The sequence below is a fragment of the Ambystoma mexicanum genome, chromosome 10, assembly GCF_040938575.1.
Source record: "Ambystoma mexicanum isolate Mex_15411 chromosome 10, UKY_AmexF1_1, whole genome shotgun sequence".
In the NCBI taxonomy this organism is placed as follows: Eukaryota; Metazoa; Chordata; class Amphibia; order Caudata; family Ambystomatidae; genus Ambystoma; species Ambystoma mexicanum.
In genome coordinates, this window is record NC_090932.1 from 639,346,195 (window position 1) to 639,370,743 (window position 24,549).

Genomic DNA, 24,549 nt, shown 5'->3' on the forward strand with positions numbered 1-24,549 from the left:
ATGCACAGTAACTGTGTAACTGTAGAGGTTCTCCATGGGCTAGTGATGTCAAAACATGTGTGGTTCAAATACACACGCCCTTGGATTGGGTCATATTTTCAGAACCCTAAGTAGAGCCCCCAGGCGTTGGGCCTGGTTGTATATCAATTGTTCGTTTTACAACTGTTTGAATTACAATTGACCTTTTCACAATTGACCGAATTGTGAAGGTCAATTGTAACATATATGCGGAGGGTAAACCCCCCAAAACAACTTACATTTTCGAGAACACTCTATCATGCTCTTGGATATGCTTTCTTTCATCTTAACACACAATACCTTTATGTTTGATTCCAAATATTACAACCAAATCTGTGGCACGGCAATGGGTACAGCAGTGGCTCCTACCTTTGGTAATCTATACATGGGTGCATGGGAAGAAGACCTTTTTCACAATGACAACTATAAAGAACATACAGATAAAGTAATCATGTGGCAAAGATACATTGATGATCTTTTTATTATTTGGAGCGGGACGAACACTGAATGGATAACTTTCTTTCATACTCTGAATCAAAATCAGCAGAATCTACAATTTACAGAACATCATAGTAAAACAGAAATAGTTTATTTAGATATTAAGGTGAAAATTGTTGGAAACAGCATGAGTACAGAACTGCACAGAAAAGAAACAAGTACTAATACACTATTACATGCAACCAGTGCGCATCCACAAAGTCTCAAAAACAGTATTCCATACGGAGAGTTCTTACGGGTAAAAAGAAACTGTAGTGAGAATGAAACATGGGAAGAAAATGCCAAAAAAACTGCGGCTAGATTCTTAATCCGAGGCTATAAGAAAACAGTTATTAACAAAGCCTACGATCAAACCTGCAAGAAAACCCGAGAGAAGATTCTAGCCAAAAGAAATACAATCAAAAATTCAACAAAGGATCTACCGCATGAAGATTGCGCACTCAGATTCATTACCACTTTCAATTCTGGAGCAAAAGAAATCAAACAAATCTTAAAGAAACACTGGCATCTCTTGAAAAGAGACCAGGACATTACTCCCTACTTGCCAACACATGCCACTATGACTTATAGAAAACCACCTTCGATACAAAGTAAACTATCACCGAGTATGTTCCGATCGCCCAAACAAAGTACTAACACCTGGCTACCCACCGATATATCGGGTTTTTTACTTGTGCTAAATGTAAAGCATGTCGTCATGGAATAAACATGAAAATATTTCTACATCCTCGGACCAAGAAAGAAGTTAAAATCAAACAAGATCTGAGATGTTTCACACAATTTGCCATCTATGTGATTATTTGTTCCTGCAATTTATGGTATGTAGGTAGCACTAAACTAGAAGCTAGGCTATGAATATTGCAAAATCTACGTGCAATCAAAAATCATGACATGTCTTACCCACTTGCTAAACATTTTAAAGAAGTACATCAAAATTACATCAGTTCTTTTAAGTATTTCATTATTGACTCAGCTAACATTCACCCAAGAGGAGGGGACAGACTACGAATACTCAGACAAATGGAATCCAGATATATAGTAGATTTTAACACCAAGTATCCAGGAGGTCACAATCGTGACGAAGAACTATATGCATTTTTGGGATCCTAAACATTTAAAGACTTCAAATCTCAATCATTCATAGACCTGAGCCCTTCCGAATTTTTCCAATTTTTCTGCATTTTTCTGCATTTTTGAAAATTCTATATATATTATTTGCATTTTTTGTATATCTTGTCTATTTGGTGGATATGTACAATGAAATAAGGTTTTTAGAAAATTGAGTCTAATTTGGACGCCTATGCATCCCTACACGGTTTTCCCTGCAAGCAGTTTTTCACTTTGATTGTGTGTTGTTTCATATCACCAATCATTTTAAATTAGCATCTTAGTTCAGGGAGAGGATGTTTTATCTTTAGCTCTACCAAGTGCTGTTTTTATCAATATGTAAAGTGCATTTATCATTTAGTTGTCAAATGTATTGCAAGTTCCCTCAAAACAATGTGCATCAACCGCAGGATTGTTTTAAATGTAACCGATGGGTTTGAAGTATGGGAGAAGGCAATAATTTGAATGTTAAAAAAATCATGCCCCATATCCACTAAAAAAACTTTCAAGCATAAAACACCAACACATGAATGTGACATCCAGCACTATGCACCTTAAATCGTTTGTACTTGAATTATAAGGAGTAATTTTAACATATAACATCAAGCAACTTAACTCTTTTCAAAACTTTTTTTAAAACATTTTTCACAATATGTCCGTACAACAATTTTAGAAGGCAATATTTATTCTTGCATTTGCATTAATTACTTTTTACTACCTTGCTAAATATACAGGTTGGCACAGTCACAATATATAGGCGCCCGCAAGGGTAACACACTGCCTATGTGTACACATTAGACTACCTATATGTTTTATTATGAATATTCATAATATATATCATGGATCGTATGTCTCTTCCAAGTATAGTTATGCACAGTAGAATCGACCGATATGTGAGGCACCCGCAAGGGTCATATACAGCCTCATGTCACAGCATCTGGGCGCCCGCGAGGGTAACACACTGCCCATTAATATCAACATTTTTGATACTTATGATATACAGAGATCTGAGTGGGATAGAATACACATTAGAGGCACCCGCAAGGGTTAAGTACCGCCTCTAGATTTAATTCCCAATCACTTGCGATTTTGCAATATGCACTTTATACTATGCACTTTATTGATAGCACTCATCACTTTATCAATCAACCGTTTTTCAATGTTTACAAAGCATGCAGCACTTTATTACCTATAAAACACCTGCATATCTCAATTTTGATGTCTGCAACATATATGTTGTAAAACAATTTTTGAGAGCACACTTCAGTCCATGTTGAGACACTGTGTCGGCCCACTTGGGCTGAACTAAACAAACCCAGTACAATAGAAAACGGTGTACGATCGTCTTACCTAATTTTATTGACATTGGCAAATACCATGATGAAACCACATGATTTAAAATCAGTGATTCAATATCAGTAATTTCAGGCTTTCTGTCCACTCCTTACCCACTTGGGACATTTGGTTTGATCAAACAAACATGTTTCGAACCGCTACACTGTTTATGAAAATGCCGTGTTTCTTATAAATGCACTGAGATGTGTTGTTATTTAGGTTCCAACATGGCTGCATTCTTGTCTACCACTTGTTACCTTATTTTAGTGCAAAACATTGAAAAAGGACTCATATACTTGTCTATATAATACCACAGTCCTCTCTCTATGTCACTTACCAGACGAAGCCCGAGTAGGGTGAAACGCGTCGTTCCTTTCTTGCACCTAAGACCGTTGCTGCCTCCTTTGTCCATGTATCTTAAACAATAAAGGACACTTTGACTGCACGGAATACAAGTCTGTGTGTGGATTTATTGAAGACATCCAGCCTTTCGCTTTCATCACATTTGTTAAAGGGAGGTTATGGTTCCAAGTAAAACCGCAAACTCCCTGAAATTCGCCAGTTATGGTAAGCTAAGCAACCATAACTCGCGCCACCATGGTGCACTGCTAAGACTAATACCCAGGACATCAAAGATGACATCACAAATGTCATTGATGACATCACTGATGATATCACATGTCTGGCTCACTTTTTTTTCCTTTACTGATATATCTAGTCCAGTAACACTTGGGAACTAAAAATTCAAAAAGCACTATATTTGTACACTTATACTTCAAATATGTTCTACAGTAATTTACTTAGGGTCCACTCAAAGCATATGAAACATATACAAAGGGGAAAACACAGACTTGGAAGAAAGCAATGCTTTCTATGTATGAAGATGATTAGTAAGGTTATCAACACGGTCTTATAGTTCTGTTGTTTTGTTTATTACTGTACTTTCCCTGGATATGGTTATATTTGTACACATTGCACGTACACTACTTTCATTAGGGCCTAGTCACAATATGTGATAGTTATACATAGGGAAGTAGTACGTTTGAAGCAGAGCAATCATTTCTGTGCATGAAGATAATCAGATGTTACTTCACTTTGCCTGCATATGCTCATATTTGTATGTGTAGTTGTCTGTTTGTGTTTTGTGTGCAGTAATGCAATAATGTAGTTAGTGATTTTTATTCGGTACTTATTAAATATTTCACAGAATGCAAAACTCTAATAAGAAGGCATTTATAATTTTAGTATTTAACATTGCAAGATTATTAATATTGCATCTCCATCATGTCTCCTGCAAACTATGCCTATGTTACAACATGTGTACCTTAGTATATTGGAAACAAAATCATAATAAAATGCTATTTGGATAAATTCATTGCTTAATGCACTACGTACCTTATGATATTTATTCCAATGATCCTTGACACTACTTTTAACATTGCAATAAGAATCCATGTATAGACTTTTCATGAAATGTAAATGAACATGTGATGTCATCAATGACATTTGTGATGTCATCTTTGATGTCCTGGGTGTTAGTCTTAGCAGTGCACCGTGGTGGCGCAAGTCATGGTTGCTTAGCTTACCATAAATGGCGAATTTCAGGGGTTTTTTGGTTTTACTTGGAACCATAACGTCCCTTTAACAAAGTTTTTTTGCTGAATTTCATAGGTTTTTAGTAGCGCAACTTAACAATAATATCTCTGACTTTATGTACATGTAACATACTGAACCCCCTCTACTGAATTTGATGTCCGTGAACTCTTCTAATGTCCGCTGACATATGCGGACAACAGCACTACTACCCAAAAAGTCTGGGGGGTACGTTTAATTGTTATATCATAACATGAACATTTTACAAATTCACAAACCAGCACACATACACATTATATGTCATAATAAATAAGAAGTGTAACCCATATATGTAACACATTAACCATTCATTTAAGTACAATATGTTCTGAAATGGAATATACCAAAAGAAGAAAGATAGGGCCTTATTACACGGACGGCGGTAAGGGTTAACGGTCACCGTTAATGGCAACGGTGACCGTTAACCCTTACCGCCGTACTACGAGGTCCCTTAGCGGGTTGGTGCTTTAACGCCTGCTTTTTGCAGGCGTTAAAAACCAACCCGCTAAGGGACCTTGGAGCTAATTACGGCACCGCAAAATTGCGGTGCCGTAATTAGCGCCTTCCCCATTCCCATAGAGCCCTATGGGGCAGAAATGGGAATGGGGAAGGGCAATGGCGGAAGGGGGATTTACCACCCCACCAACATTGGAATGGGGCGGTAAATCCCCTTTCCGCCAAGGCGGTGCCGGTAATTTACAGGCATGGTCCAGGGTGCTAATAGCACCCTGGATCACCGCCTTCCGTGTAATGAGGCCCATAGTCTTCCAACATGATTACCTCACAGAAACTCCACAACTAAGAGCAACAGCAGATCTACAGACCAGTGAGAACACACCTTACCAGAAGCTAGTAAGTGTACTGCATTTTACTCATATATTTGTAAACTTTCTGTATTAGATACAAAAAAAGTGAAATTATGTTTTTTTCTCACAGAAATGTCTAGTACTCTGGAGTGGCTAGAGGAGCATTCCCCACGTGAGGAAATGTCTGACGATAGTGAACCTAATAGTAGACACTTTAATATATAAACCAATTAATAAATATTATTTTATATACATTTAACATATACATTTTTTTTTGTACAGACCATACAAAAAGTGAAAATACTAAAGAAAATGAAGTATTGGATAAGACTCTCCAGCACACAGAAGAAAAAATGGACCTACTTATGGCAAATTTTAACAATTTAGAAAACTTTTTGGAGGATCACTTGAAACAAACAACTACACACCATTGTCCCACATGTACCTGTCCCCCCTCACCATATCCCAGTCAATTATCCACAAACCCTCTCCATGAACTAAAACGTTTTGATGAGACTTCCATCCCTTCTTCACCTCATATAAATCCGATTGAAACCCCCAATTCTCCTGTTTTTGTTTCAGTTTCTGCCTCACCTTCTCTGTCATAAATGTAACATCCATATAAAATAAAGTAAAATTATTATATTGTGTCCTAATTCATTTCTTGTCTTTTTTTTAAAAAGCAGTTCAGGTGTCCACGGACAGCGCGGGTGTCTGGAATTTCCATAAAGAAACGAAAATGGGAGCGTCCTAAGGACACCATATCTGTCCGTAATGTTTACATGCAAGTTGAAACTGTTCTAAGAACACATCTAGTGTCCTGGGATGTTCGTAAATAAACAAAATGGTGGTGTCCTGAGGATGCTATGCCTTTCCGTATTGTTCACAGGCAAGTTGAAACTGTTCTAAGAACACAGGCTGTGTCCTAAAATGTTCGTAAATAAATGAAATGGGGGTGTCCTGAGGACACTATACCTGTCCGTACTGTTCGTAAGCAGGTTGAAACTGTTCTAAGAACACATCAAGTGTCCTGGGATGTTTGTAAATAAATAAAATGGGTGTGTCCTGAGGAGCTATGCCTGTCCGTATTGTTCGCAGGCAAGTTGAAACTGTTCTAAGAACAAACGCCTGTCCGTAACTGTTCGTTTCACTTGTGACGCACTTTTAGTCACTTCAGGACCCGAACAGTGTCCGTAGAACACCAACGCGCATGCGCAAAACAGTTTCAGTGCATTTGGTGTCCTGCGGACACCCGCTCCCTTCACGGACATGTTCGTGAACCTATCATGTGACCGCACCCACGCTGAGCATGTGTTCTGATTGCGAACACTGTTCGTGTCCCCGAACAATTTAAAACTACATTTTCAAGCAATCTACAATATTTTTCAATAAAAACTCACCATAGCACAAGTCCCACATAATAATCCTGAGTTTCTACATACTTTTTGTGACTTTTTGAACCCTTTTTCTGTTCGATCTGTCTGCAGATAGCGTGCATGTCTGCGAACCGCGCACAAGCACCCCTATAAAAGGCTACACCCTAGAACTCATTCTCATTGTGTTTTTGGCTATCCTACAGAACACAGTGAATATTGCTGCAACTTTGCAGATTTTCATCTCGAACCTGATGGCATCCATGGCTCCACTCATGCCACCTGGTGCTGCATCTGCCTCAGCACCACCCCCACCGCTTCCACCACCACCACCTCTCCAAGGGCCTGAAGAGGGGAACAGGAGTGAGGATGCAGAGGAGGATGAAGAGGATGACGAGAATGAGGTAGTGGAAGTCCCTACTACCAGCACTCGGCGTGAGTCTTGGGTGTGGCAGTTATTTACCATTCGTGGTAATGGTCCTAAGGCGCGTGCGAACCAAGTCACCTGCAACGAGTGCAAAATGGTACTCAGTCGGGGGAGGACTGGTTCATACAGCTTTGGGACAACTACCATGAAGCGACACCTAAGGTCATTCCACACTGGGGCCATTTGAAAGGTTGTACCTTGCGAGGAGCGTAGTAGGTTGACTTCCCCTACTCATCCTCCGTTTCCGATCCTGTCACCACAAGGAACACTCCTCTGGGACAGCGTATTCCTCAAGCTGCCTCACAGGCCATTCACAATACTGATGGCCCTTACCTTTCGAGGGTCACAGTTGGGTGTATGTTCTGCGACACAGTACTGAGCAGGGGGGAGAGACTTGGTAGTGCTTTTGAGGCTATCGTCTCAGAGCATGAGAAGATCTGCTCACTACCTAAGTAAAACCAACTCTACATCTTCCTCTCTCCACTCGCCCTTTCTTATCCCCGTGGTTGGTGTTCCCCCCTTACACTCCTTTCCCCTCCTCTCCTAGTGTCCCGTATATAAAAAACCCCAAAAAATATAAAACAACAAAAATAAAAAAAAGTCTCTTTTCAGAGCCGCCTTTCACAGTTAAAAAATAGAAGTGAAAATAAATGAGGCAGGGCACTGTGTATTTTTTAGAAGTCCGCGGACAGTCCGCGAACATCTAAAATTTTGGAGTGCTGCCCTATCATAACCATTGCAGTTTTATCTGGGAGGAAGTGGTGGCTCTGAAAAGAGCCTTTTGGTGGGGTTTGTTTGTGTTTGAAAAATTTGAAATGCTCAACATCTACTACAAAATGGATGCTGTAATTCCAAAAAAGGTTGCAATGCATTTTGTACATTTCTCAGAAAAATCTGATTGCCGGCATAAGTAAAATGGATAATGCTTCTACGTTACAATGCAGATTGTACCAATAATAACTGCAAGCTGACTGGATTCACACATGGTCAAGTATCACCTGGTAAGAAAACCTTCACAACAATAGGTATAATCTACCACACAGGAGACAAAACCAATGCAGGTCACTATATTGCAAAAATGTGGATGGTTCGAATGTAATGATAGTACCATTACTCTAAAGCAGAGATTACCTGCAAATCTTACAAACGCTTATTTAATCTTCTTAAAACCAAAATGTATTAACTAAACTGTATTTAAACCTTAACTAAACTTCTATTAAAAAACTATAAACTGTTAGAGTATGCCAACAGGTATCTAACTGCCCCAAGATTCTACAACAAAACAGATAAATGAATACTACTAAATTATATCAAAAAATAGATAGTTAGAATACGCCAACTGGTATCTAACTGCCCCAAGATTGTACAACAACTAAACAGATTAATGAATACCACTAAATTATATCAAACAATAAACAGTTAGAATATGCCAACTGGTATCTAACTACCCCAAGATTTTCAATAACCAAACAGATAAATCAATGCCACTACATTATAACAAAAAATAGACATTTAGAATACGCCAACTGGTATCTAACTGCCCCAAAATTTTACAATATCCAAACCGATAAATCAATACCACTTCATTATAACAAACAATAGACTGTTAGAATATGTCAACAGGTATCTAACTGCTCCACAAATCTGCAACAAGCCAATATATAGAGCATTAGCCGGAAACACAAGTGAACACTGAAAACAAACAAACAAATAGACTGTAGCATAACAAATGTTTTTTATCCAACATGGATTTTTTTTTCTCCCACAGACCCAATGATTTTAGCAACAAACACAGAAACTGAGCAAATTGCACAGTACACTGGTTTGTAATCTACTAAATATGAGGGTAACAAAAAAAAAGTTGATTATTCAATGTTATAAGTCATTACAAAATACCAATACTAACATGATCTTTTCTTTTATCACAGAAATGAACAAGAAATACATGTACTTCAGTTACTAAACCAAACAGTAAGTATATTATAATAAGTACACCCATTGCAGCAAATCACACCCATAGTGACTTATAACTTCGGTGCTTATAAATTTGGTGTTGTCCATGCACCCAAGACTATACGCCCTGCCCACAACCATCACAGCATATCACACCCATAGTGGCTTACAACTTTGTTGCTTATAAATTTGTTCTTGGATCCCAAAGTTATAAGCCACTATGGGTGTAATATACTGCGGCGGTTGTGGCCAGGGCATAGAGTCTTGGGTGCATGGCCATATGGCCATGCTCCCAAGACTCTATGCCCTGGCCACAACCACCGCAGCATATCACACCCATAGAGTCAAACATTTTGACTATGCCATATGGGCACTCTAATGTCCGCGGACATGATGAGTGTTCTTAGAACACTTTCAACTTGCTAGCGAACAATACGGACAAGGTCCTCAGGACATTTCGTCCATTTACGAACATTTCAGGACACCACAGGTCTTCTTAGAACAGTTTCAACTTGCCTGCGAATAAAACGGACAGGCATACCGTCCTCAGGACACCCCCATTTTGTTTATTTACGAACATCCCAGGACACATCAGTAGTTATTAGAACAATTTCAACTTGCCAGCAAACATTACAGACAGCGTCCTCAGGACACTCCCATTTTGTGTATTTACGAACATTTCAGGACACCGCGAGTGTTCTTACAACAGTTTCAGCTTGCTTGCAAACAGCACGAACATTCATACCGTCCTAAGGACACCCCATTTTGTTTATTGACACACATCCACCGTCCTCAGGACACCCCCATTTTGTTTATTGACGAACATCCCAGGACACATGATGAATTCTTAGAACAGTTTCAACTTGCCTGCGACCCATAGAGTCAAACATTTTGACTATGCCATATGGGCACTTTTAATGTCCGCGGACATGATGAGTGTTCTTAGAACACTTTCAACTTGCCAGCAAACAATACGGACGGCGTCCTCAGGACACCCCCATTTCGTCCATTTACGAACTTTTCAGGACACAGCAGGTCTTCTTAGAACAGTTTCAACTTGCCTGCGAACAAAACGGACAGGCATACCGTCCTCAGGACATCCCCATTTTGTTTATTTACAAACATCCCAGGACACATCATGTGTTATTAGAACAATTTCAACTTGCCAGCGAACAATATGGACAGCGTCCTCAAGACACCCCCATTTTGTTTATTGATAAACATCGACCGTCCTCAGGATACCCCCGATTTGTTTATTGATGAACATCCCAGGACACATGATGAATTCTTAGAACAGTTTCAACTTGACACTCCCATTTCGTTGATTTATGAACATTTCAGGACACCGCAAGTGTTCTTAGGACAATTCAGCTTGCTTGCGAACAATACGGACAGATGTAGCGTCCTCAGAACACTCCCATTTTGTTTATTGACGAACATCCCAGGACACTTCATGTGTTCTTAGAACAGTTTCAACTTGCTTGCGAACAGTACGGACAGTCATACCGTCCTCAGGACACACCCATTTCATTTATCGAACATATCAGTACACTGCGTGTGTTCCTAGAACAGTTTCAACTTGCCTACAAACCATACGTACGGACATAGTGTCCTCAGAACACCCCCATTTCATTTATTTAGAACATTTCAGGACATCCGTGTTGTCCGCGGACAAATGGAACACAACAAGGAAATCTACCACCTAAATAAATGCAACATTTAACCCATCTCTTATTCCCCCACCCTCCCCAAACAGTCTTACACACCAACACACTCCACTAAATAGCTTTTCTCCACCAAGCTTCACTGCGCTGTCCGCAGACGTCCGCGAATTCAAGATGTCGGGCGTTCCTGAAAATCTGACACGCTTCATGCTCTTCACCGTCCAATCAGCGAACACGTTGCATGTCCGCGGACATGATGCAAGCCGGTTGGCCAATCAGGACACTGTCCACGGAGCGAACAGGGAAGTGTGTCCATGGACCTAACATAGATATCACACATTTTTTTTGACCTAATTTTTGCTCATTTTATAAAAAACTACTGGACGGATTTTCACCAAATTTGCAAAAGCACCCTTTCGGGACCAAGCCGCTGCTCCTGGTCCACATTTGGTGAAAATCCATCCAGCGGTTTGGGCTGTAGGATTCATCCAGGGAGAGCGAAGTTATAAGCCATTCAAAAAGGGCTCTTCCTATGGAACAGAAACTTAACCATAACTACACAGCCACTACTGTGGCTGTGTAATATATATATATATATATATATATATATATATATATATATATATATATATATATATATATATATATATATATATATATATATATGGAAAGAGGGGAGGAGAAGGCGAATCGCACTCCCGCAGGCACAAACATGAATGCCAGGTTCAAAAGGTTCGGAAAAAACAAACAGACACAGTGTAAGAATTACTGATGTCTTTAATGTTTTCATAAAGTAAAAACAAAACGCATCGTGCAAAAAGCAAGTACACGATACATAGCAGCACATAGAAGACAGAACAACAACAGGACGCCTAGGGGCAGCAGCCTGCAAACAACGCGTTTCGCGCTATACTAAGCGCTTGATCACGTACGGGGGAGAAGGTTGGACAGTGTAAATACATTATCAATAGTAGTCCTTCAACTATGTCAATGGCAATGGCTATTACCAATTTCAAAGGGACAGGGGCGGCCATGTTGGAAGGGAGTGTGCATATATGCTAAAACATAAAAGATTAGAGCACAGTGCTTTGCAGATGCTTTTATCCAGCAAGAAGGACCTCAAACATGTAAAAATACATATGAGGGGACTTGACAACATATCAATACACAATGTATAAAATATTAGTGTGATAATCGCATAGCATAAAAGATGTAATAAGCCACACTCGAAGTATTAAAAGGTCTCCCATATAAATGCATAGTTAGTCCAGTGACAAAGGTCAATCCCAACACTATATATATATATATATATACGGTCAAGTGTGAAAAGGTCAATTGTGACCCTTTAAAATCGGTCAATTGTTCATTCGAACAATTGTAAACGAACAATTTGGTGTATACCATTGGGCCCAGATCATTGAGCAGCTTATAGGTTGATACATTAGAGACCAGATGGGTAGTGAAGCAAGTGGGTGAAATGAGTGATTTCAATATAGATGTTACTGTTGTTAGGACAATGGGAGGGATTCCTCATGTAAAAAAATAGGCATCCTAGAAAGAGTGAGTGGTCAGTAACCATTTAGATTTTTCTTTCATTATCAACCCTAACATACTTTATATTGCTGCATGAGCTAACTTATTAATGATGTTATCTCTAATGCCTTTATTGATGTAATCTGTTATATACAATGTAATTAGTGCTTTCTTCAGTGAAAACACTGATGACATCACAGATCACATCACTGATGCCCAGTGATGCAATCTGTGATGTCATCAGTTTTTCTCATAGAACATGTAATTAGTGATGTCATCAGTGATGTCATCATTGTGCTCATAGGCTCTGCAACAGGGGGTGTGAAGTTAAGGTGGATTTACCTGAATTTCAGGGGGCTTGTTGCATTAAGTTCTCACCTTAACGTCCCTGAAACTAAAGTTTGTCCCTTGAATTTCAAGGGCGTTATTACAATGTATTGCTCACCTTAACGCCCCTACAACTAAAGTGTTTTCCTTGAATTTCAAGGGTTTTGTTATCCCATAGATTCTTTCTGTGACACTAGCCCACTAAATGTTTCAGAACACGACCAAACCACTAGCCATAATAATTCAAAACAATATATACAAACAAACATATGGTCTACACAACGACTAACCTAATTTCTTTCATGGATGTCTCATCTTTTCTTTTCAGTCACTATAACATCTCTGAAAGACAATGCAATACATTTCAAAATAGAAATATAAAGCCAAATGGTGAAGATCTTTTTCCTCATTATAGTACTGTATGAATTCTGAATCTATTCCTAGAACTCAACCAATTAAGGTTCTGCAAATTAATCATTTTGTAGAGGAAAAAAACTTCTCATTGGGGAGAGAAAAAGATCTCTACTCACTTATCTAAAATATCTAAACATAAATATTTACACACAAATTTAATTATATCTCACTTTGTACAAACATGTATATATGACACACTTACTGAGGATGTTGAAATTCCAATAAATGCACTTTATATGGCTACATTGGCCATGAACAACATTGCCCACTAATTACAAGTCTAATCAAAGGGAAGAGCCTAACTTCAGTGCTTTCTACTTTTTCAACATCAGCACAGAATGCATAATTATTAACATTACCATCCTACACCAAACTCTAAAAAGGGTAATAACCCTTTCCAAGAGTGAGAGTAGCTATGGAAATGGTAACACACATTTCATAATACATCCAGTTCCATTTTCTTAAAGATTGAACAATAAAACTATGCACCCTATATTTGATAATGGTGGAGATTAAAATAATTACACTTGGAAAAGGGGGAGTGTGTAGAGGCTGCTTTAGGACAAGAATCACTGCATGGGGACAACAGCTACACTAAGCACTTAGATAAGTAGGAACCTGGTTTTGCATCAGCAAATTGTAAATAGAATTGCCTGCAACATCAATGGTTCATGTGCCTCAGAGGGTACTTCTGTACATTTTCTACAAATAAATAACTATATGAACAAAACCATTGTTCATTTCTTTACAAACTGTGTTTCATTTTAAATGCATAGTAGTTCATGCAACTTTAACCAGGAAACCGGCATATATAACCTAACTATGTCTTCAGTTTTAAAAATAAAAATATGAAGACATGCCAACATTGTACCATTATTGTGAGTGTAAATCTTTTTAATGTCTAGTCATACCATTATTTGAAATAATAGGTAGACAATAAAACATTCCCTGTATATAAGTAAACACTTACTACACGCTACACTAAGAATCTTAGAAATGTAATTTCCATACCTCTTGTAAAATCTGTCTGTCCTTGTTTTGGTCACCTAGACAAATGAGAAGTTAATATTGACATTTCATAGTCTACAATCCAACATTCAATGATTTACTTTAAAATTCTATTGTTATTTAATACTTCTATTTAGTCAGAAACTGGATTATACCTGTAGAATACTATCTTGAAGTTGTCAATTAAATGGTAAACTACGTTTTTGAAGTACCTCGAAAACACTGCAAACTGATATTTAAACAATGCAGCCTTCCACAAGTCAGGGAGCACAATGAGCCATCTAAAATTAATCATAACTTCCACTTTGATTGTTCACGATGAAAAAAATACCTACAAACAACATTTAGACATGCATTTCTACAACAATAGGGGCCCAACATAAAGTGTGGAATCCCTTTTTTCTATTAGCTTCAAGTTTACTTCCAAATATGCTAATTTTCTCTACATTTTCATTAAAACACTTCTTTTCAAAAGTGTGTGTCCTCTTTTTGGCCGCATGCACACATAAGAAGTTATTAACAATTACCTGTAATTTATCTTGCAATAATTAATTGATATGTCTCAAAAATATCTTATTTTTTCATATTTAATTTTGATCAAAGTCCAGAGTGTAACCACAAAATACATTCCTGGACTTTTATAGAAAATACCACACTTGAAATAGAGGTACTTCAGTGAATCCAATAACTAGTACTTAAACTAGAGTAATTTCCTTTTTATTTTCATTCCAATACTTTTTCTAAACGTCGTGTGCATCCTTATTTTGGACACCTACACACATAAGATGTAAATGACAATATGAGTAGACCTTTGCTGAAAATTACCATTTTTGTTCACAGCTCCTTTCTTTTTAAATACTTTACCTTTTTTTTCTCTCTTCGTCCTACTGTTTACTTGTTTCAATGTCAGCTTTTATTAATATCTACACTGCCCAGCACTCATAATAATGTACATGGGACCACTTATATAATACAGTACTGATAGGAAACCGTTGTGCATAATAGAATATATAGTATTCTACATAATAAAACAGAAGTAGAAGATTTCAGAATGCTGTTTTTTAATAAGGTATATAATTATGTCAAAGTAATATATAACTTTATTTTATAGTAATTTTATATTCTAACTTAGTAAATATCTATCCCTAAGGATATTTTTTGCATATTTATATTCAGAAAGAATAAGCAACTTACATTAAAACTTTGGTCCTAGCAACATTAAGTCAGTGTTCTTTAAGCTTTTGGCCATCTAGCTTGGTGTATGACTATAGAGTCATTACAGACAACTCAATCTACTTCTGTACACACCCATGTTGTGAAATATCCACAGTGAATGGATGCTCCCTCTTGAAAAATAATTGCACATGTTTTCAAAGTTTTCTTACTAATAGAAACTAGAAACTTCACTATTTACTAAATTAATTACTGACAAAATGTCATAGGCAGTTTTCAAGACTTCTTGCATTCACAAGTGAATGAAAGCTAGCATCAAGCTAGACACCATACTTACTTCATCTAAAAACAAGGTATCACATTTTTCTAAGGACTTTACCTACTTCTTGTGCTGCATGCGATACAAGTTTTCGATACTCAAGTGTATTGCCATTCTCCACAGAGAGCATCAACAAATGATGTAAAGCAAAACTCACTGTGTTAAATGCTGCTAAACCTGTTGGAGCAGTTACAATACATGACAGAGAGCAATTGTTTTTGTGTTGTATCATTGCTCTCAATGCTCGTATTGAAAAAGATGTTCCTGTTCCTGCTTGTCCATTTACATACATCAATAGAGGTTTTTATTGGCCACAAGAACATTCATGCTTGTCACGTTGTAAGCCATGTAAAAACCTAATAAATACCAAATTTGCCAATCCAGAAATTGTGCTCTTTGGCCTATACAATTTACACTGAATTCGGTTTTGGTTGCAAAAAGGATTGACTAAGGCCTTGCCCACCGCCTATAATAAATTGAACTCAAAATAAATCTTAATCCTAATGATTGTTCTCACCCATACTGTATGTGCATAAGCATTTTTATTGATTCAATATAACATATAATAGGTTGTGCTATAAATCACAGATTACTAAAATCTGCAATCCAGACCATTCAGACAAAAAATCTAATTGTTTGGTAGATGGCAGATTCCACATATGCTGACACGTGTTCGACCAAAGTCGTTATCAAGGCAAAATTAGTTTCGGCATAAACACAATCCTCATATTACAATGGTTTGCACAGAACGTTGATAACTTTCTAATTATCAACATAACCTACAGTTCCCAAGTTATGTAAAAGATATTCGCAAATTTTAAAAACAAAATATATTAGCCAATACATAGAGTTGGGGGCAAAGAAAAAGAAAAAAAACAAAACAGAGAAAGATATCATTATTACATATACATGTCATACATTTTACATCAATATGCATATCTCGGATTCTATAGGTTCTTCTCTTTCTGACTCCTCATCTGGTTCTTCTGAGGATGCGTCTGAAGATTCGTCTTTCTTCTGCCTTCTTCTAGAGTTGATCTTCTTTCCCTTCTTCTGGAAGAGGTAAGGGAAAGCACCCCCGGAGGCCACCTTACCGTAATAGCAATCTGCCAGGCAGTGGGGGACTCCAAGAAGCCAACCCCAGCCCAGGGAAAAGCTGTAAGACTGAAAAACCTAGAAAGTATCATGTGTTGGATGGTTCCTGAACAGTCTTTCTTTATTGTGCAGCACCACTCCCAGAAAGAGGCAGAACAGATGCAGTGCAGGAGCTGCAAAAAATGCTATGTCATGCACAGTCAGATGTACTTTCACAGAGCTTGGGGACATCCGTCCACATACAACACTTGGTCCAAGTCCACTGGGATGATGTAGATGAGGACTACCGAAAGGCCCATGAGAAACACAAAATACAGGCACATGGGCCAAGCTCTGTACATCGACGAACAGCTCCTGTAGAGTAAACCACTATACCAACAACCACCACAACAACCTCTGAACCATCCACCTCCACCCCTGTACCTACCAAGAACTCCAACGGGCCCCAACGTCCCCCACTGCTGCCCACACTGGACCTGAATGTGCAGACGATGCCTCAATTGGATCACAGTGTCAGATGCCATCTTAGATGGCTGGGCAAAGACCATCTCAGAACACCCAGCCCACTGCCACTAGGAGTATATATTTTTTTAAGTAGCAGTTTCCCCGACCTTTTTGTAAAGACCCCCCAACATAAGCTATCCAAGAATGTGACTGGTAACACCAAAATGAATACTGCCAAATCAAAACTATTCATTAAGAATCTAAATTTGGCTAAAACACGATCAATTGAGTCTGTGCGCGCTGTTTCAAAGTAATATCTTCAATTAAAACAGTGCAAAGTTACTGAAAAGCCATCACCCATCAGTAAGTCTCCGGTAACGTATGCACCTCTCGATCAACTGGTGGAGGCGGCGATTGTTCAATATGGTCCTGAGGCTGTTGAGCCTTCAAATCTTGAAAGCCGTCCAATAGAGATCCATACCTCTCAAATGGCTCACAACTCACAGGCCGATTCATGGAATAATTAGCGCGGCGCAAGTGGGCAAAAACGTGCGAATCGCAGTGGAATAGCGAGATCGCAGTGAACGTGCGAAAATCGCACGAAAAGCAGCGCACGTCGATTCATGGAAGGCCGTGCGCGAGAAAACCAGCGGATGTGCGAAAAAAAAGTGCGCGGCGCACGTTGGCGCACGTTGGCGCACAGGCCATCTAACAGCGTGCGCCAGGTCACAGCGAAAATCGCACAGGCCACAGCGAAATTCGCACATAGCGCGGCGCACGCAATAAAAGTAGGCGGAACACGGGCGTAACACTCGGAATGGGGAACAACTTGCCAAAACGTGGGCGTCACGGGGGAAGTACAGGGCACAAGTGCGCGGAACGCCCACACGCTCGCCTACAACACGTATTCATGGAATAGAATAGGGGAAAAAAGCGCACGCTCAAACCAGCGCACAGGCACAAACACGACCGCCACAAGAAAGGAGGCGGTAGCGTCTCTGCGGCTGTAAGAAATGTGCGCCAAAAGGTGCGCCAACAAATAGCACCTATATACTGCCATGATGAATGTCCCATACTGTGGCCCTCCAGGAAAAATGACGTGCAAAGGGGTACCCACAAACACGGACACCCGCTGACAAAAAATACGTGTGCATGTATACCGGGGTGCGCGGGAAGTGTCACACGCGATTTGCAGGGTACGTGCATCACAGGGGTTCGCGTGAAGTTATTCACACGATCGGGCCTGGGGGAGTGGGCTACGTGTATTACAGGGGTTCGCGTGAAGTTCCTCACGCGATCGGGCCTGGGGGAGCGGGCTACGTGTATTACAGGGGTTCGCGTGAAGTTCCTCACGCGATCGGGCCTGGGGGAGCGGGCTACGTGTATTACAGGGGTTCGCGTGAAGTTCCTCACGCGATCGGGCCTGGGGGAGCGGGCTACGTGTATTTCAGGGGTTCGCGTGAAGTTCCACACGCGATCGGGCCTGGGGGAGCGGGCTACGTGTATTACAGGGGTTCGCGTGAAGTTCCACACGCGATCGGGCCTGGGGGAGCGGGCTACGTGTATTACAGGGGTTCGCGTGAAGTTCCTCACGCGATCGGGCCTGGGGGAGCGTGCTACGTGTATTTCAGGGGTTCGCGTGAAGTTTCACACGCGAATAGCCTGGGCGCGTGTATTTCAGGGGTGCGCGGGAAGTTTTACACGCGATTTCTGCACGGTACGTGTATTTCAGGGGTTCGCGTGAAGTTTCACACGCGAATAGACTGGGCGCGTGTATTTCAGGGGTGCGCGGGAAGTTCTACACGCGATTTCTGCACGGTACGTGTATTTCAGGGGTTCGCGTGAAGTTTCACACGCGAATAGCCTGGGCGCGTGAATTTGAGGGGTGCGCGGGAAGTTCCTCACGCGATCGGGCCTGGGGGAGCGGGCTACGTGTATTACAGGGGTTCGCGGGAAGTTCCACACGCGAATAGCCTGGGCGCGTGTATTTCAGGGGTTCGCGGGAAGTTCCACACGCGAATAGCCTGGGCGCGTGTATTTCAGGGGTGCGCGGGAAGTTCCACACGCGAATAGGCTGGGCGCGTGTATTTCAGGGGTGCGCGGGAAGTTCCACACGCGAATAGCCTGGGCGCGTGAATTTGAGGGGTGCGCGGGAAGTTCCTCACGCGATCGGGCCTGGGGGAGCGGGCTACGTGTATTACAGGGGTTCGCGGGAAGTTCCACACGCGAATAGCCTGGGCGCGTGTATTTCAGGGGTTCGCGGGAAGTTCCACACGCGAATAGCCTGGGCGCGTGTATTTCAGGGGTGCGCGGGAAGTTCCACACGCGAATAGGCTGGGCGCGTGTATTTCAGGGGTGCGCGGGAAGTTCCACACGCGAATAGCCTGGGCGCGTGTATTTCAGGGGTTCGCGGGAAGTTCCACACGCGAATAGCCTGGGCGCGTGAATTTGAGGGGTGCGCGGGAAGTTCCACACGCGAATAGCCTGGGCGCGTGTATTTCAGGGGTGCGCGGGGAGTTCCACACGCGAATAGCCTGGGCCCGTGTATTTCAGGGGTGCGCGGGAAGTTCCACACGCGAATAGCCTGGGCGCGTGTATATCAGGGGTGCGCGGGAAGTTTTACACGCGAATAGCCTGGGCGCGTGTATTTCAGGGGTGCGCGGGAAGTTTTACACGCGAATAGCCTGGGCGCGTGTATTTCAGGGGTGCGCGGGAAGTTTTACACGCGAATAGCCTGGGCGCGTGTATTTCAGGGGTGCGCGGGAAGTTTTACACGCGATTTCTGCACGGTACGTGTATTTCAGGGGTGCCGGGGAGTCCCACATGTGATTTGACAGTGTGGGTCCTCCCAGGTGTACCCTGTACACCCTCCACGGCCCCTGCAGGCAGCCCACACCACAGGGGACTACCCTGCATCCCTGGTCATGTCCCGCAGGCAGCCCACCCAACATGGGCATGCCCCCCAGCAAAGGCACATGTCTCCTTGAACTAATGAACACCAACACATGTCCCCTTGCACCCCCACCCCCCAGCACTGTGGGGCACATGCCAGCAGTCCCCCACCCATGTCCAACTCATGTCCCCCACCACCCCCACCCCCCAGCACTGTGGGGCACCTGCCAGTAGGCCCCCACCCATGTCCAACTCATGTCTCCCACCACCCCCACCCCCCAGCCACCAGGGTCACCCTCCACCAGGGCCCCACTCATGTCTCCGACCACCCCCACCCCCCAGCACTGTGGGGCACCTGCCAGCAGGCCCCCACCCATGTCCAACTCATGTCTCCCACCACCCCCACCCCCCAGCACTGTGGGGCACCTGCCAGTAGGCCCCCACCCATGTCCAACTCATGTCTCCCACCACCCCCACCCCCCAGCACTGTGGGGCACCTGCCAACAGGCCCCCACCCATGTCCAACTCATGTCTCCCACCACCCCCACACCCCAGCACTGTGGGGCACCTGCCAGCAGGCCCCCACCCATGTCCAACTCATGTCTCCCACCACCCCCACCCCCCAGCACTGTGGGGCACCTGCCAGCAGGCCCCCACCCATGTCCAACTCATGTCTCCCACCACCCCCACCCCCCAGCACTGTGGGGCACCTGCCAGTAGGCCCCCACCCATGTCCAACTCATGTCTCCCACCACCCCCACCCCCCAGCACTGTGGGGCACCTGCCAGTAGGCCCCCACCCATGTCCAACTCATGTCTCCCACCACCCCCACCCCCCAGCACTGTGGGGCACCTGCCAGCAGGCCCCCACCCATGTCCAACTCATGTCTCCCACCACCCCCACACCCCAGCACTGTGGGGCACCTGCCAGCAGGCCCCCACCCATGTCCAACTCATGTCTCCCACCACCCCCACCCCCCAGCACTGTGGGGCACCTGCCAGCAGGCCCCCACCCATGTCCAACTCATGTCTCCCACCACCCCCACCCCCCAGCACTGTGGGGCACCTGCCAGTAGGCCCCCACCCATGTCCAACTCATGTCTCCCACCACCCCCACCCCCCAGCACTGTGGGGCACCTGCCAGTAGGCCCCCACCCATGTCCAACTCATGTCTCCCACCACCCCCACCCCCCAGCACTGTGGGGCACCTGCCAGCAGGCCCCCACCCATGTCCAACTCATGTCTCCCACCACCCCCACCCCCCAGCCACCAGGGTCACCCTCCACCAGGGCCCCACTCATGTCCCCTATCACCCCCACCCCCCAGCCACCAGGGTCACCCTCCACCAGGCCCCCACTCATGTCTCCCATCACCCCCACACCCCAGCAGTGCAGGGTCACCCTCCACCAGGCCCCCACTCATGTCTCCCACCACCCCCACCCCCCAGCAGTGCAGGCTCAACCTCCACCAGGCCCCCACTCATGTCCCCCTGCACCCCCACCTCCCTGCCACCATGTGCAGCCCCCACCAGGTCCTCACAATCCCCAATCATGTGCGTAATGGTCAGCCTCCACAGCCAAAAAGACCTACCAAGTAACCCATTCACCCACATGGAAATGGAAATCACATGTTACACCCCCAATGTACATGAAGCAAATGAACCCATGTCCGTCACACACATATTTTCAAATTGAATGGGAAAACACACAACATGACATGCATGAAACCAATGAGATGAAACCACACAGTGAACAATGTAAAAAAAAATGTATTGAAAAAAATACAAATGCCAAAGAAAGAAAACTAACTACAATGTAAATGTGAAAAAATAAGCTGCATGTCCGCATAAAAACACAAAACTAGAAAATCAAATCAAAAAAATTATGTCCAAAGTGAAATGTAAAAACTCTCCATGCAACAAAGAACTATGTACAAAAATAACAAGGGTCCATCATCACAACTGAACTAAGGAAACCTCCTAAAAAACCTACCTAAATATCAACTATATACAAAAAGTGGAGCAGTGTCCGTCGACTCCAAATAATAATAAGAAAGAAAGGAAACCTAAAACTAAAGAACTATATACAAAGGCGGCGGGCAAGTCCAGCGGCTCACTCTGTGGTGTTCCGGGCCAGGGCATCATCGAACTCCTGTTCGATGTCCCGGAGGCGGTCCAGTTCCATGGCCCCGAGGGTCCGCAGGGACGACGCTGTGTCCTCCTCCAACCCCCTGCGGATTGCCTCGAGGCACTCGGCCCGCCTCAGGGCCCTCCGCATGGAGTTCTCCGCCCTGACCATTGTGAGCCGCGCCTCTTCCGCCCGCCGCCGCTCCGCACCTATGGCGTGGCCCAACCGCTGCCACACGGAAGACACTCTCTGTCCTGGGTCCTCCTGCCCTCCGGCCGATGCCTGCCCCTCCGATGTCGAAGGCCCCGAGCCTTCATGGCTCCCACCATCTTGCTGCTGCTGCTGCTCTGCCTCTGCCCGTGCACTGCCTCCTGCTGCCTGCACATCCTCCGCCGGCTGGGGTGCAGTTGTTGATGTGGCCACCCCTGCTGGACGTCCGACTCCCGACTGTGGCAGAGATGCCTCCTCCACCAGCCTGGCCGCACTGTCAGAGGCAGCTCCACAGGGCACCCAGGTGACTGATGGGTGGGAAGATGGCACAGAGGACGACTGGCGCGTAGGGGGTCCAGTTGAGGAGGGGGTCGGAACAAGCCCCATCAGACGGAGGAATCCGGTCTGGGTGACCTGTCCCAGCAGGCTGACGTGGTCAACGAGCCATTCGAGATGACGTGCAGTCTCTCCATGAAAAGACTGCAGGTCACCTCGCATGGCCCGTTGACGCAACGCCACACCAGCCAGGACAGGCTCAACCCGGACCTGGATAGCCACGTCCGCAGGCAGAGGAAGGCCAGTTGACGTCAGCTCATCCCCTGCCTGAAAACGGGTCTGGACGTAGGCATCCCTGCTGGTGCAAGATGATGCAGGGACAGGATCGGGGACAGGATTGCACACAGGCACCTCCGCGGCCGCCTGTGCTGCCTCCTGTCCCTGGTCCTGGACTGCACCACTAGCACCAGTGGGATCCCCACCTCCAGACCCCGTCTCTGGTGCTTGCACGGCCTCCTCCTCCACCAGACCCCCCACCAACCTGGATGACTCTGTGCCATCTTCCCCTGTTGGGCCCTGTGGGGTCCCAGCTGCCCCTTCTGCTGCCGAGGAGTCCAACTGCAACCTCCGCCTCTTGGACCTCCCCCCGGCAGCTGCGGCCTGGGACGCGGCACCGGACTCCTCACTCCCCGACGAGATGACAACACGGGAGGGGAGCCGGGCCTTGCGTCTCCGGCTGGCGGTCGGATCCCCGCCGCTGTGCTCCACAGCACCTTCTCCGCCCTCTTCATCAGTTGACGCTGCAGACAGGGAGAAACAAAACACAGGCATCAGGGCACTGTACAATGGACACATACACGCATGACAGTTGCACATGAGTGGCATTGGCAAACCTCAGACATGTCATCACAATCCCCAACACACATGTCATTGCAACTGGCACACATGAGCCATACCACAGCCATATCGCAACTGCCACCACCATCCCCACACATACAACAGCATCAGCAGCCAAAGGGGAGCCATACATCACATGCAACACAGGAAGTGCACCACACATGTACACACACCACCACACTTGCATGCATATCTACACCTCTGCCAAGTGTCGCACTGTTCAGACGGGCATCCATGTCACATCTGCCAATCAGGCTTCCACATACCGCTGTCACATGCATCCATGTAGCATCACTGTTGCACCTTTGACAAATACACACACATGCACATGTACACAGTGCTCATACATGCAGCCGAAAACAACATACATGCCTGACATCACGGACATGTCTACTTACATACACATTCATCCAAACATGTGTGCACGCACAACTGCATTTGCCATGCAAGCCCACACACACAAGCACCATCCATGTCTCACACATTACAGCCCTCGCATGTGTCAGCCCCACGGCCCTGTACACCCCCACCCATACTCCACCCCATACAAACAGATGTGCAACTGGCACAATGGGGAATGATCACCACACGCCCTGCTCACAACCAGGATGCATGTACACTCACCGCTCGACTCCAGACGGCTCTGCTTCTCTAGGACCTGGACGTGGAGCGCTGGGGATATGCGTTCCAGGACCCCCATCTGTTCTTCCGACAAGTGGCCCCGGCGCCCCTTGGCATCCGCTGCCTTCAAGAGGCGCCGGGCCTTGTTCAGGGTCCTGGACCTGAAGTCCTCCCAGCGCTTCCTGACATGTTGTAAGTCCCGGACTGCCACCCCCTCCGCGTTGATGGCAGTCACGATGTCTGTCCAGATCCGAGTCCGTCCTTCCTTGTCGGCGCGGGAACTTCCAAAGAGGGCATCATACTGCCCCAGGACTTGCTCCACCAGGACACCAACTTCGGTGGCACTGAAGCTGGTGCCCCTCTGCCTCTCTGGCCGGGGGTTGTCAGTGGTCACAGATGGTG